The sequence below is a fragment of the Triticum dicoccoides genome, chromosome 6A, assembly GCF_002162155.2.
Source record: "Triticum dicoccoides isolate Atlit2015 ecotype Zavitan chromosome 6A, WEW_v2.0, whole genome shotgun sequence".
NCBI classification, from domain to species: Eukaryota; Viridiplantae; Streptophyta; class Magnoliopsida; order Poales; family Poaceae; genus Triticum; species Triticum dicoccoides.
The window spans coordinates 573,116,465-573,137,194 of NC_041390.1; the positions used below are offsets into that span (position 1 = coordinate 573,116,465).

General features: G+C 45.9%; 1 long non-coding RNA gene and 1 other non-coding gene across 2 annotated transcripts; both read right to left on the bottom strand.

Annotated features, from left to right (window-relative positions):
• Positions 1–18,376: 18,376 nt before the first annotated feature.
• On the bottom strand, positions 18,377–18,459 carry LOC119319720. The gene has a single exon (XR_005154587.1). It is a non-coding gene; the product is annotated as a small nucleolar RNA SNORD24 (small nucleolar RNA).
• A 575-nt stretch (positions 18,460–19,034) lies between these two features.
• On the bottom strand, positions 19,035–19,432 carry LOC119314869. Its single transcript, XR_005152487.1, has 3 exons — positions 19,414–19,432; positions 19,232–19,322; positions 19,035–19,125 (listed from the first exon to the last, which is right to left on the bottom strand). It is a non-coding gene; the product is annotated as an uncharacterized LOC119314869 (long non-coding RNA).
• Positions 19,433–20,730: the final 1,298 nt, after the last annotated feature.

Consider the following 20,730-nt stretch of genomic DNA (forward strand, 5'->3'; position numbering starts at 1 on the left):
GAGAACCCGGGCCGACATGGCTAGTCGTGAACCCAAAGCGGCACAGACCTATGGAGACAGGCATACATGAATCACATCGAGCATGTCGGTCATCAGCGGGTGATTCCGGGTTGTAGCACTGGGCTAACAGGACTCCGGAAGTCACCGTGTGACATTTCCCCGAAGGGACAGACATAGGAACGAAGTGAAACACATGCCGGCCAGTCAAGTGTCCTGAACAGTAGTGCTGGGCTAGCAGGACTCCGGTGAACCGAGCTGTAGTGGACTACTATGGCTCGAGGAACACTAGACTACATTTCCCCATAAGAAAGGCTGCCAAGGATAAACAACTAGATTGTCGGATCCCACTCATACCAAGCATTTCAATCATACACACAATATGCCCGATATGAGTACATACAACATGGCATCACAACAAAACTCTACAACTCAAGTACTTTATTTAAAGGCTCCAGAGAGCCATACATAACATGTTCATACAGACAGGGGTCACATGACCCGACACTCAAGTCATACAATCATACAAGCACATGCGGAAGCAACTAGTCTGAGTACAAACACTAGAAAGAAAGAAAGCTTCTCGAAGCCTGTCTATCTACATAGGGCCCTCCATGGCCAGGATCACCACCTGGGTGGCTAGTCACTCGTCGACGTCAAGGTCTACGTAGAACCCATCGGAGGGGGCGGTGTTGTTGTCTGAAAACAGTAATTAAGCAAACATGAGTACAAGGGTACTCAGCAAGTCTTACAACAGAACCTACTATACATGCTTATTCTCAAGAAGGAGGTGGGGTTATTGCAGCAAGCCAGCTTTGACTCTTGGCTAAGCTATCCTAGGGAACTCCACCAGTAAAATAGTTTTCGCACACGAGTCCACTACTCACCAACACAATACTGCACCGAGGATCCTCCCTCGTCATCCTACGAGAGGTCCATTCTCGGTACTCACACTTATCTTGAGTCTTTTAGTAGTATCCATTAACTTGTCTATGAACTGCATAGGCAACCAAGTAGTCCTTTACCACGGACGCGGCTATTCGAATAGTTTTATACCCTGCAGGGGTGTACTTCGTCACACATGTTTCCACTACTTAGTGTCTGCACACGACATGTGCTCGGCAGACTTCAAGCGAAAACCGACGTGGGTGTAGACCACGACCTGACTAACCTCACAAGTCTCTAGTCCAGTTTTATCGCCTATTCAGGTTCCATCCGCAAGGAAATCCGGCCGGGGTGTCCTCAACGGCCCCAAACGATGTGTACAGGGTCCCGAGACGCCAAACGGGCGCCCGACATACCCGGCCACAGTGTATCTACCGCATCATAGCCCACCCCTAGGGTCAGCGCTACGCACGACCGCCAACACATGTCCTACAAACACCAGAAACTAGTTGCAACTCCTGGACAGAGGGCGAGAGGGGTCAGTAAGTCGAGCGGGGTCATATTTCAGGGCCCAATGTGTGGTAGTAGCTGAATCTTAAATCACGCATACATATCTCAGTTCTTATGGACGGTCTCAATGAAACAACCCACCATGTACTCCTACATGGCCTCTCATCAATACCTTTACCAAAACATGTTCAACACATTCCTCACATTACCGACATATCATATCACTCTAGCCCATCACCCAGATGAACCAGACCTGACACAACTCTAAGCATAGCAGGCATAGCAAGGTAGGAATCACATACATGGCTCAATCAACTCCTACACATGCTAGTGGGTTTCATCTAGTTACTGTGGCAATGATAGGTCATGCAGAGGATAAGGGTTCAACTACCGTAACACATAGTAGTTTGAATCGCGTTGTCTTAATGCAGTAAACCAAAGCAGAAGCGAGAACATGGTTTTGTATCGGAATGATCAATGGGTTGCTTGCCTGTTGTAGTGGTAGTAGGGTACTGCCCTTCAGACGGATACTCGGGGTTATTCTCGGAGGCAGAACCTACCATGAAAGACACCCTGAAACATAATCAACACATGGCAATATGCAACAATATGATGCATGCTATGACATGGCGAGATGAAGGTGTCTTGGCCTAATGCAAGCTAATACAGAAAGGGATGAACTCATTTGAGTCAAAGATTCAATTATTAGCTTATTAAACATGGCTTTATTAGTGCATTACCTCATTCTGCTTAAACAGCAAGGTTAACTTCTTTTGTCATGCATGAAACCATTACAGATGGATATATTGAATTTTTCTGATCATTTTTCATATATAAATCTTTGCATTTGGAGCTATGGTTGATTTTCTATGATTTTTAGAAGTTTTGATTATTTTCTGGAATTTCCTATTAAAGAATAAATCCAGAAATTGAATTAATGCGTCAGCACTGCGTCACTATGACGTCAGCGGGTCAAAGGCGCCAGCCCAGGTCAAACCTGACTGGTGGGCCCCTTCTGTCAGTCTCTCAGCTAACTAACAAAGTTGGTTAGTGTTTAGTTAGCACTAAACTGGGTTAGTTAGGCTCTGGGCCCACATGTCAGTGAGAGAGGGGTAGTTAACGGCATCATTAACCACTAACAGAGTGATTAGCTCTAATTTAAACTAATCTAAATTAGTTAGAAGCCGGCCCCACACATCAGTGTCTCAGACGGAGTCAAACTGGGGTCAAACCCCTGGTCAGCGGGGCTAATCCCGCCGGCGTTGAGTCGCTGGCGAGGCCGAGACGGCGGAGAGCTTCGGATTTGGTCCTCCGGTGACCAAATCGCCGGTGGAGACGTGCTACGCGTAGCTGGGGAGCTGCCGCATCCAATGGTGCAAGTGGTTGGACACGGGAACGCCGGAAACGACGCCGGCGAGCTCGAAAGTGGCGGCCGGAGTTCGGACAGGGTTGGGTTCGACGCTACGGTGCACGGAAGAAAGAGCTAGTGGTGGCTACGGGCTCCTGGTGCTGCGCTGAGCACAACGGTGAGCTTGGCTTCGAGCCACTGTGGCTCTAGCCACGACGGCGCCATGGCCGGCGGCGGGGAGCTTTCGGGTGCGGTGGAAGTGGTGACTACACAGGACAAACGAGCACGGGAGCTAGGGGAAGAGGAAGAGGTGCTCACAGCAGGGTCGGAGAGGGGGTCAGCGAGCTCGGGGAGGTCCTGGCGGCGACGAATCGACCGGAGACGGCTCAGGTGCCCGAGGTTGAAGATAAGGGCGAAGACGGCATTCGGCGGCGTTTGGAGTCGCGTGGGTCAGCAGAGAGGTCCAGGGCGACGACGCGGAGCTATTGGGCTTGTCGGAGGGGCGAGGGGTGGCTCTGGTGACGTCTACGGCGAACGGCGGCGAGGATCACGCTCGGCCATCGCGGGAGAGGGTGAGGGAGACGAGGGGGAGAGTGAGGGAGGATGAAAGGGGGACGTGGGGGTCGGCGTGGCATCCCTGGACGTCTCCAGGGCGTCGGCAGAAGCAGGAGGTGGCCAGCATGTGGCCGCGGGCGCCGGCCACGCGCTCCTCGTCCTCCTGGCGGGAGGAGGACGACGACTGGCAAGGCCAGTCGGCTGGGCCGAGCCAGGTGGGCTGGGCCAGCACAGGTAAGGCCCAGGTGGGCTTCCCTCTCTCTCTCTTTTTGATTTGTTTCTGTTTTTCTATTTCACTGCAACTGTTGGGCTTTATTAAAAAATACTAAAACGTTTCTAAAAATCCTGAAAATAAATGTGGGCTCTGTTTAGAATATTTCCAACAGTATACATTTATTTCCAGAATTATTTGAGCATTTAAATTATTTTATAGCATTTAAATGCCCAAAATCAAATACTTATGATTTAATTCAATGACCTTCTATTGACCTAGAAAATTGTGCACCAATTTTGCTAGAGGTTCTAACCCAAGACAAAGAGAGTGAACTTTTTAGAAGGGCATTTCAGGTTCATTGAAAAATAATTTTAGTAAACCCTAGTTGTTTCCACGGGGGTGTTGGGGGTTCTGTCTTCCCCATTTCAAATTTAAGAGGAATTTAAACATGATGCACACTCTAATGCTTGAACTAACTAGGGTGTGAAAACTCACCCCCACTCAAAGAATCTCGTCCCGAGATTTAGGATCCTCCGGGAAGAAGGTGGGGTACTCGAGTCGAAACGATCCTCCCTTTCCCAAGTGGCTTCTTTCTCGGAATGGTGTGACCATTGAACCTTGAGAAACTTGATATTATGACGTCGAGTGGTACGCTCGGCTTGATCAAGGATATGAACGGGATATTCCCGATAGGAGAGGTTATCTTGTAGATCAAGCGTTTCGTGGTCCACTCCACGGATGGGATCCGCGAAGCAACGCCTGAGTTGAGAAACGTGGAAGACATTGTGAACTCTGGAAAGATGCAAAGGTAGTTCCAATTGGTAGGCAACTTCTCCTTGTTTGGCAAGAATGCGAAAGGGTCCAATGTAACAAGGAGCCAATTTGCCTTTGATACCGAAACGATGGGTTCCCTTTAACGGAGTAACCCGAAGGTAAGCCTTCTCGTCGACTTCATAAGTCATAGGCTTATGTTTACGATCATATTGACTCTTTTGACGAGATTGGGCTGTTTTCAATTTCTCACGAATAACGCGAACCTGCTCTTCTGCTTCCTGAATCATATCCGGGCCAAAGAGTTGTCTTTCCCCGATTTCTAACCAGTTAAGAGGCGTTCGACATTTTTGTCCATAGAGAACTTCGAAAGGAGCCTTGCCCAAGCTAGCTTGATAACTATTGTTATAAGCAAACTCCACGAATGGAAGGCATTTCTCCCAACTCATTCCAAACGAGATAACAGAAGCTCGGAGCATATCTTCCAGAATTTGGTTAACTCGTTCTACTTGACCACTTGATTGAGGATGGAAGGCGGTACTAAAAGAGAGACGAGTTCCCATAGCATTTTGGAAACTTTCCCAAAATAAAGAGGTGAAGAGACTCCCACGGTTTGAGTTAATTTCCAATGGAACACCATGAAGAGACACTATTCGGGAGATGTATAAATCGGCTAGCTGGCTAGCGGTGATACTCTCACGAACATGTAGGAAATGGGCTACTTTGGAAAGTCGGTCGATCACGACGAAGATGACATTATTCCCTCTCTTGGTTCTGGGAAACCCAGTGATGAAATCCATACTGATTTTATCCCATTTCCATTCAGGAATAGCCAAAGGTTGAAGGGTGCCAGCAGGCCGTTGATGCTATGCTTTAACACGACGACAAACGTCGCAATTAGCAATGTATTGAGCGATTTATCTCTTCACCCTAGTCCACCAAAACCTCTGGCGTAGGTCTTGATACATTTTAGTACTACCGGGATGGATGGTGAGAGGGGATTCATGAGCTTCCTTAAGGATCAACTGGCGTAGATGTTGTTTCTTGGGAACCACCAAACGGTTCTCGAAGAAGACAGCACTCCGCTTATCCATGGAAAAACATTTAGCAACTCTGCTAGCAATGTTTTCCCTAATCCGGGATATGCCCTTATCACGCTTCTGGGCAGCTATGATTTGATCCATAAGGGTAGGTTTCGCCACCAGGGTGGATAGGAATCCTCGAGGAACAATGTGAAGATTAAGCTTACGGAATTCCTCATGGAGAAGTGGTTGACTTTGTTGTAACATCAGGTTTACAATAGGATTTACGACTTAGTGCATCAGCGATGACATTGGCTTTGCCCGGGGTGTAAGTTATTCCTAAGTCATAATCTGAGATCAACTCGACCCAACGTCTTTGCCTGAGATTCAAATCTAGTTGGGTGAAGATATATTTCAAACTTTGGTGATCGGTGAAGATCTCGCAACGATTACCGAGGAGGTAATGTCGCCAAGTTTTAAGTGCATGGACTACAGCTGCAAGCTCTAGATCATGTGTGGGATAATTTTCCTCATGTGGGTGTAATTGTCGTGAAGCATAGGCAATTACCTGACGATCTTGCATGAGTATGCAACCTAGTCCTTGTCGCAAGGCGTCGCAATAGATAATAAAGTCCTTGGAGAAATCTAGTGGTACCAGTATGGGAGCAGATGTCAGGCGTCTTTTCAGTTCCTGAAAGCTGAACTCGCACTGTGGAGTCCACTCGAACTTTTTATCTTTCTTGAGGAGTTCAGTTAAAGGTTTAGCAACCTTGGAGAAAATCTCGACGAAGCGGCGGCAATAGCTCGCTAAGCCAAGGAAGCTCCAAAATTGCTTAACCGTCTCAGGTGGAGTCCAATCAAGGACGGCTTGAACTCGCTCGGGATTGACAGCAATACCCTTACCAGAGATTACATGGCCTAGATAGGTCACTTCTGGCAACCAAAATTCACACTTGGAGAATTTGGCATAAAGGCGATGCTCTCGAAGTTTCATCAATACCAGCCTTAGATGTTCGGCATGTTCCTCTTCATTCTTGGAGTAGATGAGTATGTCATCGAGGTATACTACGACGAATTTATCCAAGTACTCCATGAAGACCGAGTTCATTAACCGAGAGAAGGTAGCTGGGGCATTTGTTAAACCGAAGGACATGACGTTGTACTCGTATTGGCCATAACGAGTAACAAAGGCCGTTTTGGGAATGTCCCCATTTTTTATTTTGATTTGATGGTAGCCCAACCTCAAATCCATCTTGGAAAAGACTGAGGATCCAGTGAGCTGATCATACAGATTGTTGATCCTGGGAAGCGGGTATTTGTTCTTGATGGTGACCAAGTTGACAGGTCGGTAATCCACAACCATTCGATCCGTTCCATCCTTCTTCTTAACGAAGAGGACGGGGCAAGCCCAAGGAGAGGAACTAGGACGGATGAAACCCTTTTTCAAGGACTCATCGAGTTGGTTCTTAAGCTCGGCTAGTTCTAAGGGTGTCATCTTGTAGGGTCTTCTAAAAATTGGAACGGTTCCTGGAACAAGGTCTATCACAAACTCAACATCCCTGTCAGGTAGAACACCTGGCAGTTCTTCTGGAAAGACATCCGGAAAGTCTCAGACTACCGGAACATCCTCAAGGTCTGGAAGGGGGTTGGCATTTAGGGAGTAAAGTTGGCGCTTGGCCACTCGGGTTAAGACATTGACTGTCTTGCCCGATGGGTGAGTAAGTTGAACGGTTCTAGTGGCACAATCAATCTTAGCATAATGAGCTGACATCCAGTCCATACCCAAGATGATGTTTATGTCCGAGGACTTGAGAGCTATTAAGGATGCAAGGAAGACAAGTCTATCGACAAGAATTTCGTTCCCATGGCTTACTCTAGAAGTTTGCCATCTAGAGCCAGGGGTTTGAATTTCCATGGTAGAGGGCATGTCACAGAATGTCGTGTTATGCAATCGAGCATAGTTCTCAGATATGAATGAATGAGATGCTCCAGTATCGAAAAGAACAGATGCCGGATGGCAGTTAACAAGGAGCGTACAAAGGACGACGTTAGGATCCTCATGAGCCTCCTCGGCTGAAACATAGTTGACATGGCCACGTGTAGTGGTGGCCGGCTTGGCGTAGAATGTTTTTCCCGCGGGCTTACCACGGCCAACGGACTTTCCAGTTTGATTGGAGTTGTTGTTCTGGGGACACTCTCGACTATAGTGACCCGGCTCTCCACACTTAAAGCATGTCACCATATTGGGGCGTGGAGCAGCGTTAGCAGCGGGGCCACCATAGGGCTTGGGCGGTGCAAATTGCTGGTTAGGACGAGGCGCCTCAAAGGATGGCCTCAGAATGAACCTGGGTGGCAGCGCCGTGCTTGGGATCCACACCCGGCGCTTCTGAGCTCCAGAGCCGGATGAAGAGCCAAAATCACGGGAGTGCTTGCGTGAAGCGTCATAATCAGTCTGGCCTGTCTCAGCACTGATGGCTTTATTGACCAACTTCTAAAAAGAGGTGCACTCATGCAGACGAAGATCACAGCGAAGCTCACGACTAAGTCCCTTGCGGAACCTTGCCTGCTTCTTAGCGTCAGTAGATACCTCTTCAGGGGCATAACGTGCCAGATTCCCAAATTCACGACTATAAGCATCCACAGTCAGTCTTCCTTGGGTGAAGTCAGTCGGAATGTGATGCTCACGGAAAGCCTCACTGAATTCAGCCCAAGTAGTAATTTGGCCGACCGGGCGCATAGCTTCAAAATTTTCCCACCAGAGGCTAGCAGGGCCTTCGAGATGGTAGGCAGCGTAAGTAACCTTGTCGGCTTCGGCTACGTTGGCAGAACGTAGCTTGTGGGTGATGCTGCGAAGCCAGTCATCCACGTCGAGGGGCTCGACGGAATGGTTAAACTTTGGTGGGTACAGCTTGATAAAGTCATCGATTGACACCAAGTCATTTCGCGGATGGCGTGCAGTGTTCTGCTCAATCCGCTCTAGCAGGCGGTTAGTCTCACGCTTGTTTCTTTCCGCCTCCAGCATTACTTCGGCCAGAGAAGGCGGGTGAGGCAGATTTTCACCCCTAGCTGCACTGGCTTCCCCCTGCTCCGAGGCAGTAGGGTTGCTGCAGGTGTTGACCATCCTAGGAGAAAACAAGACAACGGTTTAGATAAGGATGGCTCAAGCTTAGCAAGGAAGTGCAGAATGTAATGGATAACACGGAATGCAGAGATGTTCATCCGTATGTCATGGTAATATAAAACTGCCATATATATACCAACGGTCATACACATCATACATAGTTTAGTACAAGCCCAGGCTACAGTACAACTATGATGAAAGACGTTACATCTCATCAGAGGCATCCCAAGCTCCTATACATTATTTGTCTACACCTCCGGAATTGATTACACACAAAGTCATATTCCACAAGTCACGCAGGACAGTGGAGATACAACTACTACAATACTAGTGGTACTACTACTAACTCAGACAGCTCCGTAGTAGTCCTCATAGAAATCACCTCCATAGCCTGGAAGTTCAACGTGACCATCCGGGAACAGACGGTCCTGAGGAGCCTGTGGACCATAGGGGCTAGGATGAGGTCTTGGACCAACAAACGATGGCCTGCGGGGACCACGGGGTGGGGTGATGCCTCCCACATCACGCCAATCCACCATGTCTGGCAAAGCAGATCTCACAGGATACAGATCCCTTGTATCCATACATCCAGCTTGCACCGCAGGTGCAAACCGAGTCAATGTAGCCCAATGATCAGCACGGGTATTGAAAAGCTCCAGCCTCAAGGCCCGATTCTCTCGGTCCTTATCTTCGAGCATCTCAGCAGTGGTACGAGTTAATGAGTCCTCCTGAGTGGAGTCAGCATAGATAGCCTGAAGATACCCTTGCGCTCCCGGAAGTGAAGCTAGCATGCAACGGAAGTCGGTGTTCCGAAGTAGGCCAGTCCGGACTCGCATGATGGTCATCATGGAATAGGCAGCATCCTGCACAGCCATCTCAACAGTAACCCCGAGTCCATAGGAACAGTGAAGGGGCTCGGTAGATCCAGGATAAGAAAAAAATATCCTGACGGTGCAGAAATATTGGCTTTGATTAAAGTCTCGGAATTGCTCTTGGACGGTGTATTCGGGATACCAACGGTAACCCGTCTCGATCATTACCCGGACTAACATAGCAGTATGACCGGGCACGTCGAGGCACCGGTTCAGGCGAACCACTTGGTTTTGAACACGGTTGGCCATCTGAAAGCACAACCACAATGCAAAGACATCAGAATTTCTAGGGAAAATTGGACAGCATAACAGCTGTAAATGCTCAGAAAAAGATTTGAGACATCCACAACAGTTCGCAATACCAATCAACAACATCATATCAAGGTTCTGATCCAAATAGCAACATACTAAAATAGTAGAGACTGAACTAGGGCTTGTAGCAACAATCCCGTAAGCTACTATGGATTAGTAACACGTGAACCTGATAGAAGAAGAGAGCCTAGTCCTTAACCCACGTTGAATGAGAAGAGAAGGACTCAGATCAGAGGCATAGGGTAAAGGAGTAAAAGAGCCTTACGTTCCCTCCCACAATCAATTCCCCTACATATTACTAAAGCATTTCTAGACTCGACATCGACCAGCTTGGCTCAATGAACCTACAGGCAGTCCGGCTCTGATGCCAATGCTGTCAGGACCCCGATTCCAAGCCACATCGATCTAGCCGGTAACACCTCATATCACTTTGCGGTCTCACGCACGGTATCCCATGGGTGTCGCCTTACCATGGCCCGGGACCGTTTGCGCCTTTTGGCTCACATATATGATACTGTCGCTAGCATCCATATGACAGAGAACCCGGGCCAACATGGCTAGTCATGAACCCAAAGCGGCACAGACCTATGGAGACAGGCATGCATGAATCACATCGAGCATGTCAGTCATCAGCGAGTGATTCTGGGCTGTAGCACTGGGCTAACAGGACTCCGGAAGTCACTGCGTGACATTTCCCCGAAGGGACAGACATAGGAACGAAGTGAAACACATGCCGGCCAGTCAAGTGTCCTCAACAGTAGTGCTGGGCCAGCAGGACTCCGGTGAACCGGGCTGTAGCGGACTACTATGGCTCGAGGAACACTAGACTACATTTCCCCATAAGAAAGGCTGCCAAGGATAAACAACTAGATTGTCGGATCCCACTCATACCAAGCATTTCAATCATACACACAATATGCCCGATATGAGTACATACAACATGGCATCACAAAAAAACTCTACAACTCAAGTACTTTATTTAAAGGCTCCAGAGAGCCATGCATAACATGTTCATACAGACAGGGGTCACATGACCCGACACTCAAGTCATACAATCATACAAGCACATGCGGAAGCAATTACTCTGAGTACAGACACTAGAAAGAAAGAAAGCTTCTCGAAGCCTGTCTATCTACATAGGGCCCTCCATGGCCAGGATCACCACCTGCGTGGCTAGTCACTCGTCGACGTCAAGGTCTACGTAGAACCCATCGGAGGGGGCGGTGTTGTCGTCTAAAAATAGTAATTAAGCAAACATGAGTACAAGGGTACTCAGCAAGTCTTACAACAGAACCTACTATACATGCTTATTCTCAAGAAGGAGGTGGGGTTATTGCAGCAAGCCAGCTTTGACTCTTGGCTAAGCTATCCTATGGAACTCCACCAGTAAAATATTTTTCGCACACGAGTCCACTACTCACCAACACAATACTCCACCGAGGATCCTCCCTCGTCATCCTACGAGAGGGCCATTCTCGGTACTCACACTTATCTTGAGTCTTTTAGTAGTATCCATTAACTTGTCTATGAACTGCATAGGCAACCAAGTAGTCCTTTACCGCGGACGTGGCTATTCGAATAGTTTTATACCCTACAGGGGTGTACTTCGTCACACATGTTTCCACCACTTAGCGTCTGCACACGACATGTCCTCGGCAGACTTCAAGCGAAAACCGACGTGGGTGTAGACCACGACCTGACTAACCTCACAAGTCTCTAGTCCAGGTTTATCGCCTATTCAGGTTTCATCCGCAAGGAAATCCGGCCGGGTTGTCCTCAACGGCCCCAAACGATGTGTACAGGGTCCCGAGACGCCAAACGGGCGCCCGGCATACCCGGCCACAGTGTATCTACCGCATCATAGCCCACCCCTAGGGTCAGCGCTACGCACGGCCGCCAACACATGTCCTACAAACACCAGAAACTAGTTGCAACTCCTGGACAGAGGGCGAGAGGGTCAGTAAGTCGAGCGGGGTCATATTTCAGGGCCCAATGTGTGGTAGTAGCTGAATCTTAAATCACGCATACAGGTCTCAGTTCTTATGGACGGTCTCAATGAAACAACCCACCATGTACTCCTACATGGCCTCTCATCGATACCTTTACCAAAACATGTTCAACACATTCCTCACGTTACCGACATATCATATCACTCTAGCCCATCACCCAGATGAACCAGACCTGACACAACTCTAAGCATAGCAGGCATAGCAAGGTAGGAATCACATACATGGCTCAATCAACTCCTACACATGCTAGTGGGTTTCATCTAGTTACTATGGCAATGACAGGTCATGCAGAGGATAAGGGTTCAACTACCGTAACACACAGTAGTTTGAATCACGTTGTCTTAATGCAGTAAACCAAAGCAGAAGCGAGAACATGGTTTTGTATCAGAATGATCAATGGGTTGCTTGCCTGTTGTAGTGGTAGTAGGGTACTGCCCTTCAGATGGATACTCAGGGTTATCCTCGGAGGCAGAACCTACCACGAAAGACACCCCGAAACATAATCAACACATGGCAATATGCAACAATATGATGCATTCTATGACATGGCAAGATGAAGGTGTCTTGGCCTAATGCAAGCTAAAACAGAAAGGGATGAACTCATTTGAGTCAAAGATTCAATTATTAGCTTATTAAACATGGCTTTATTAGTGCATTACCTCATTCTGCTTAAACAGCAATGTTAACTTATTTTGTCATGCATGAAACCATTACAGATGGATATATTGAATTTTTCTGATCATTTTTCATATATAAATCTTTGCATTTGGAGCTATGGTTGATTTTCTATGATTTTTAGAAGTTTTGATTATTTTCTGGAATTTCCTATTAAAGAATAAATCCAGAAATTGAATTAATGCGTCAGCACTGCGTCACTATGACGTCAGCGGGTCAAAGGCGCCAGTCCAGGTCAAACCTGACTGGTGGGCCCCTTCTGTCAGTCTCTCAGCAAACTAACAGAGTTGGTTAGTGTTTAGTTAGCACTAAACTGGGTTAGTTAGGCTCTGGGCCCACATGTCAGTGAGAGAGGGGTAGTTAACGGCGTCATTAACCTCTAACATAGTGATTAGCTCTAATTTAAACTAATCTAAATTAGTTAGAAGCCGGCCCCACACATCGGTCTCTCAGAAGGAGTCAAACTAGGGTCAAACCCCTGGTCAGCGGGGCTAATCCCGCCGGCGTTGAGTCGCCGGCGAGGCCGAGATGGCGGAGAGCTTCGGATTTGGTCCTTCGGTGACCAAATCACCGGTGGAGACGTGCTACGCGTAGCTGGGGAGCTGCCGCATCCAGTGGTGCAAGTGGTTGGACACGGGAACACCGGAAACGACGCCGGCGAGCTCGATAGCGGCAGCCGGAGTTTGGACGGGGTTGGGTTCGACGCTACGGTGCACGAGAGAAAGAGCTGGTGGTGGCTACGGGCTCCTGGTGCTGCGCTTAGCACAAAGGTGAGCTTGGCTTCGAGCCACTGTGGCTCTAGCCACGACGGCGCCATGGCCGGCGGCGGGGAGCTTTCGGGTGCGGTGGAAGTGGTGACTACACAGGACAAACGAGCACGGGAGCTAGGGGAAGAGGAAGAGGTGCTCACAGCAGGGTCGGAGAGGGGGTCAGCGAGCTCGGGGAGGTCCTGGCGGCGACGAATCGACCGGAGACGGCTCAGGTGCCCGAGGTTGAAGATAAGGGCGAAGACGGCATTCGGCGGCGTTTGGAGTCGCGTGGGTCAGCAGAGAGGTCCAGGGCGACGACGCGGAGCTATTGGGCTTGTCGGAGGGGCGAGGGGTGGCTCTGGTGACGTCTACGGCGAACGGCGGCGAGGATCACGCTCGGCCATCGCGGGAGAGGGTGAGGGAGACGAGGGGGAGAGTGAGGGAGGATGAAAGGGGGACGTGGGGGTCGGCGTGGCATCCCTGGACGTCTCCAGGGCGTCGGCAGAAGCAGGAGGTGGCCAGCATGTGGCCGCGGGCGCCGGCCACGCGCTCCTCGTCCTCCTGGCGGGAGGAGGACGACGACTGGCAAGGCCAGTCGGCTGGGCCGAGCCAGGTGGGCTGGGCCAGCACAGGTAAGGCCCAGGTGGGCTTCCCTCTCTCTCTCTTTTTGATTTGTTTCTGTTTTTCTATTTCACTGCAATTGTTAGGCTTTATTAAAAAATACTAAAACGTTTCCAAAAATCCTGAAAATAAATGTGGGCTCTGTTTAGAATATTTCCAACAGTATACATTTATTTCCAGAATTATTTGAGCATTTAAATTATTTTATAGCATTTAAATGCCCAAAATCAAATACTTATGATTTAATTCAATGACCTTCTATTGACCTAGAAAAATGTGCACCAATTTTGCTAGAGGTTCTAACCCAAGACAAAGAGAGTGAACTTTTTAGAAGGGCATTTCAGGTTCATTGAAAAATAATTTTAGTAAACCCTAGTTGTTTCCGGGGGGTGTTGGGGGTTCTGTCTTCCCCATTTCAAATTTAAGAGGAATTTAAACATGATGCACACTCTAATGCTTGAACTAACTAGGGTGTGACAGACAATGAAACGAAAAGCTTGTAGTGGGCTTATGGAAAAAACTTCTGAAAATTTGAGGTGAAATTCAGCCACTAACGGAATCAATTGCTTGCCTGAGAGCAACGAAGAGATGAAAACTTCTTTCATCGTGAGAATAGGAGGAAACTTGAATTATTGATAAGCACCACAATAGCAACATTCCTTAGGGAAGGTCTTAGGTGAAATATAACCCAAGATAACTCCAATGAAGAGATTGATGGATTGAGAAGAACTCATGCTCGAAGGAATTGATGGGTTTAACTATCTGATTCTTGACAACTGTTGAATCATGACACCCGAAAGGAAATTGTCAAGAGTTACATAACACCACCTCAAAAGATAAGGTAGAAAGAATTGCACTTCAAAATGCAAGATGAAGAAAGCTTAAACTCCTCAAAACAAGACATGTGTTGAACACCATGTTCATTTTAGAGTATATCTTGGCGGATCTTAGCTTCGATAGAAAACTTGAAGAACAATTGAAGAATGAAAAGAAACCTTGACGAACCACCCTGTTGAGCCTCCATAAAGAAACTCCAGATAGGAAATGATAACAAAAAAGAATTGCAAGTTTGAAGCGAACAAGATTGAAGCCTTGCAATGATTAGATGGAGCTTCACGATGATATAATTGAGATATCTTGGAACTCCGGGAAAGTATGAAGCACTTGAACTGAGAATTTACTCATTGAGAACACACTCCGGAAGAATGAATCCATCACTTGGATGAAACAAGGATAAGAATTATGTTATGCATATCCTTCACCAATTTAGATTGATGAAAAGCAATGGATATGGCACACTACTTATTCTTGTTGAAAAGGATTAAAGAGCGATATAGCACAAGCTTGGAAAGGTCTTCACTGAACCACCGGTAGGATTTGGAACGAATGAATGAATTGATACGAGAACATAGGAAGAGGAATCTTGAACGGACCACCGTAAGAATTAAAAATGAAAGAAGATACTTGAGAAGAATTAAGATACAAGTGAAACGAAGAGATCACGAGCTGATTAGAGGATATTTGAATGAAGCACCGGTAAGATTTGAGAACGAGAGCTGAAAGCTGAGAATGAATAAACCCGAAATGATGGCCTTCGGAGAATCAAACTGAAAAGACTCTTGAATTTCTCCGGATGGGTGAAAAGAATTCTCACAATCAAAAACAATTATGAGAGGATGGCAACAAGCTTGAACTACGCATCTCTGAGAGAACGGATAAGATTTGGAGGAAAAAACTCTTCTTCGGTCTTCAAAATCTGAGAATGACGACGAGAAACACCACCATGAATTGTTGAGGCACTCCGGAATGAAAATTAGAAAGGTTGAACCAATCATGAAAAGAATGTGAAAGATCTTGGAGAAGGCATTTGACTGATGATGCATCATTCTTACGTCAAACTTTGAAATGAATTTGAGGATAACTCCGGAAAAAATGGAAGAGTCAGGTAAGATCCTGGGAAAAGACCTGTGGGTTAGGGCCCACTCAAAAGACCCACCGTTGGAAATGATTTTGAAGGAGAGATTGCATCGGTGGAATTAAATGGCTTGAATGAGATAACAGCCTCGTAAATAGCCTGAAAGACATAAAAATGGAAACTTGAATCTTCTGAGGTATCTTTAGTACTCTATAACAAATGGATAGCGAGAAGGGGATGATTAAGAGGTGCACCGGCATGAGAAAGCATTTGAAACGAGGAAATGATATGATCAACACTGAAATCTTGAATTGGATCCACTGAAGAAGAAAAGAGAACGAAGAATGATAGAATTGAAGCTTCCTTAGCATGTTCCTGAGAATCACCGGATAAGAACATTGATGGAAAAGAATGGAGACACTCCCCATCAATAAAAGGATACTTGATTAAGAAATTTGAATCCTAGAAGAAAAAGGGGTGGGTGGGCGGGAAACCAAAGGCAACATGGGGACAGACGAAATGAACAATGTTGGGAAAACCGAGAGGTGATCTCGCGGATGTTGAAATGATCGAATCCACTTGAAGAGAAACATGCCGGTTGAAAAGGATTGACATGAAAATCTCGACTATCATGAAGGATTATTATTCACATAGAAATATGAGCACACTGCATAGGAAAGGTATGGAATCCACATTTGACTTCGAAGGAACTCGAATACCACAACTCAAAACAAAACAAAGGATTGGCTTGCAGAATAAGCTGGAAACAAACATATGATAGATCCCATATCGTAGCATGTGTCTGTTTGAAAGATATCCTACGATATACTTGAATTCCCACCTATAAACTCACGAAACTTTCTGGTTATGCAATCAGGTGTTGGGGATACAGGGGAAGCATAATATCTCACCCAAACTAGCAATCCGTACATCTAGTTGTATCCATCCTTCAACACATAACCGAGAAACCTTCGGAAATAGTGTACCTCAACCTTCGAAAAGCATTCGTTATACGAGTTATGGCAATACTCCCGAACTCCCACCCCAGTACTGGGTGGCGTCGAGGTTATCTCGCCAACAACTGCATAAAAGAGATTTTCGATGTCGGCGAAACTCAGGTATTCCAGAACTGCAACAATAAAATTGTGATGACAACACCTCGGATCTCAACTCCCCAGGACACTGCCACAACCCCTAAATGTCAGGAGGCACCAAGAACAATGTTCTCATCACAAGACTATCGGAACGATCCCAAGATACCTGCGTGATCCTAAAAAAATCGTGAAATTTGAGGAGAGGAAAGTCGAACTTGTACATTAGGAGGCCTCACCAGAGCGACAAAGGTACTGAGGAGTAAAAAGAATCCTACTCTCCGATATATATAATCGTAAGACTCAAAAGATTTTGTTCTAGACTCAACAACGTCAGCGATTCGATCAAGCAGGGGGGCTTCTAAGTCGGGGAAGGCTCTGATACCAACTTGTAACACCCATGATGCAGCTATATCTCCCACGTGTCGAGGCACGACTTAGAGGCATAACCGCATGGTGGTCTAGTCGCAAGTGGGGTGATCTTCACACAATCCCATGTACTGAATAAGGAAGGGATAAAGAGTTGGCTTACAATCGCCACTTCACACAAATACAAGTTAAACATACATCATCCAAAATACAATCAAGCACTACAAGAAATATGTCAACTTGTGACCACCACTATTGGTCACTGAATGGTCACAAATTTACATTTGTGACCTTTTTGTGACCAAAAACATAAGGTCAAAAGCTGGCCGTCATAAACTGACATTAGCGACCTTTCTTATGGAATGGTCGAAGACGTTTATGACCAAAATACGTCTACTGTGGCGTTTTGGTCACTAGCAACCTCCCCAGGCCACGTAGGCATCCAGCGTGGCAAGATCATGTGGCACAAGATTCAGCCCGGTCCAATTCGGTTTTCTACATGGGCCTAGCCCAACAATTCGGCCTTTTTACTGTTTATTTTCTTTATTAATTTTCTCTAGCTACATGGGCCTGGCCCAACAATTTGGCCTTTTCATTTCTAGATGCGGCCTTTTACAGCGTATGATCTTTTACTTTTTGCTATTTTATTTTCCACTGTTTTACATTTGTCCCAAATATCATAATATCATACACTAGTCCCACACGTCAGAAATTTCAAATGTGCTCAAATTATTTTGATAAGTGGGTCGCAAGAGTCATGTTTTCATTGCACACATTTTCAAATCACATACATAATTACTATTTCATATGAAACAGGAATTGTAATTCTGAAACATACATGAAATTCATAGAGATAAGATACATTAAATCACATACATAATTACTATTTCATTCACAAACAGAGAGAAGATACATTAAATTCCCAGATAACCCATCTATTATTACATAACTTGCTATATAAGAATGTCTTGGAGCTTCTTTGAACATCTTTCGTCTTGAATTTACTCAAAATATCTGCCAACAAGAAAACAGAACAGCAAGGATAGGGTGAATAACAACAACAACAGGGGGTGCTATTTAGTAGTAAGATCAAGTCTGGAATGTAAGAATGCTTTGTTGTAATTGATAACTAAAATCTACAACAGCTCAAAGTGGCAGTAGCTAAAACACAATCTCAGAAAAAGAATATAATTGATGTGACATAACAAACTAGACAACCAAGAAATTGATGTGACATAGCTAGTTTCCAGCAATATCCAACGACAAATTGATGTCACATATATGTATCTATCATGCAAACAGCGGATGTACTGTACTGATAACATTAGACTAGAAATAAGAGCCTCAGAGATCTTGGTGGTTAAGATCATCAAGTGGGATAAACCCATTAAGAGTAGCAAATATTTTGATAACATCACAGGCTCTGTTTGGCACGCAGAAAATTAATCAGTTGAAGCAAAGGCGATGTTTGGCATCACTGCATTTTACAGTTCCAAAACAGACAGACAGAGTCAGGAATTGGCAGCAAAGCAAGTATACGTATATAGGAATCTCTACTTGGAACCTAGAGTAAGAAGCACGGCTAGAAGAGCCCAAGAATTAATTAATCCTGTGTTATTCTTTAACTGGAATGTACGTGCATCATCAACGGAGAGGTGTGAGCTCTGGACTTAATTGGTTGTGAGAATGGACTGGACTGTTCCAAATACGTGCATCATCATCAGTTCTGTGAAGCAAATCTACATATCATATTTCTAAGGGCGCACCCAGTTGCTCACAAGTAGATTCAAACCCAACTTGTAATGCAATGATGTTTCTTGTACAGTATTACTATAGTTACCTAAATTGCCATGGGAATACTGACAGTAGAAACAGGGGAACGAGAAGTAAGTTAAATTAGAGCTAGCAGTTCCAAAAAATCACTAAAAACAGCAGCAAAAGCAGACACATATGCCCGCCAGAGACATTCCCACAGGCAAAGCAAGCACCTTAAGCCCTCTCGCCACGGATCCTCGAAGAGACCCACCAGGTAGGCCTCTGCAGCCTCCTGAAGGGCCAGCACCGCATGGCTCTGGAAGCGGAGGTCAGTCTGCACAGACAGAACATGATGGTGCTTTTAGTTTACTTGATTCATCATACTATAAGAGTTGACACAACAGGAGCATCACAATGTAGTGCACAAGTTGATTGATCACCTTGAAGTCCTGGGCAATCTCCCTAACAAGCCTCTGGAATGGAAGCTTCCTGATGAGCAGCAACATGCTCTTCTGGTACTTGCGGATCTCACTGCAAAGTCAAGCACAAAATTTACTCATTTGAGAATACTTCAAAACAAAACTATAACACATGCTAGAATAGGTTGGAAGATTTTACACACCGAAGAGCAACAGTTCCAGGGCGGTAACGGTGAGGCTTCTTCACTCCTCCAGTTGTGGGAGCAGACTTACGAGCAGCCTGTCAAAAAGCAAAGTAGAGCACATGGTCAAATTAACAATAATACCATGATAGTCCATATACATCAGTAGGATATCTGGTCATAAGCTGGCAATGAAGGTTGAGGTTCAAATTATACCTAGTTCAATTTACCTAAACCATAAATAAAGACATGGCATAGGTAAACTATCAATATTGCAGTCACAAACCTTGGTGGTTAGCTGCTTCCTAGGAGTCTTTCCTCCAGTGGACTTACGAGCAGTCTGCTTAGTACGATCCATGAGCAAAACCTTGGTTTACCTGAAGCAAAAACAGAACATAGTCAATTCTATAAATTGAATATCACAATAACACAACTATAGTCTTCTCATAACCAGTAAATTGTGCCTGGCACCTTGTTGCTAGCAAATCCATTCAATAACTATAGAGTCCCAACAATCATCAGCCTAGAATACCTACCAAATTTTTGTACACCAAAAACTAACAACGTCATACAACACAGCTATACACCCCTTCAGATAGAAAGCAGTGTATTTCTAACTAAAACTTTTCATTCAAAATATCAGACCCAAGATAGAATTCCACTTCAGATGAAAGTCCTGATCTACCTTTAGCATAGTTTGTTCACTCGAAAGACACATATAAAGATGACACACTAAAAAACTGCAGCCTAGTACTTTTTTTAACACTAAAGAAAACAAGGCTACCATGATCACCTAATTTTGCAAACAGAAGCAAGAAAAGAAATAGCAGTCCACTGATAAAAATATGCTTCCTAGTTATCACATGTAATGGTTGAATGACTTCACATAGTTATGTGCACATGATTTTAGTAATTAGCTAACTGGCAAGTTGATACAATTCAGATACGATAGATGTTAATGTGCATGTACTCAATGTGCATGTACTAAGAAGACAAGAACACTAAAGAATTTACTGATTGAACAAGCAATGGTCATTTCATCCCAAACCTCTCAGCTTCACACAACTAAATCAATGTCCCGGGAAGGAATCACCAGAAATTTTACCAGATACAGTACAAGCACAATGAAGTACCATATCGAACAGCAGAGCAGGTAGCGGGGGAGGAGAGGGGGGCTGAGGAGCGGCCGCTTGCCTTGGCGATGTAGTCCATCAAGGCAAATTTGAAGGCGATGCCGAGGCAGCCAAAGAGGACGGAGACGTTGGAGCAGGCACGCGAGAAGTCCCCCGCCGCCATCATGGGCTGCTGCTGTGGCTTGGCGATAGCAGCGAGCTGCTC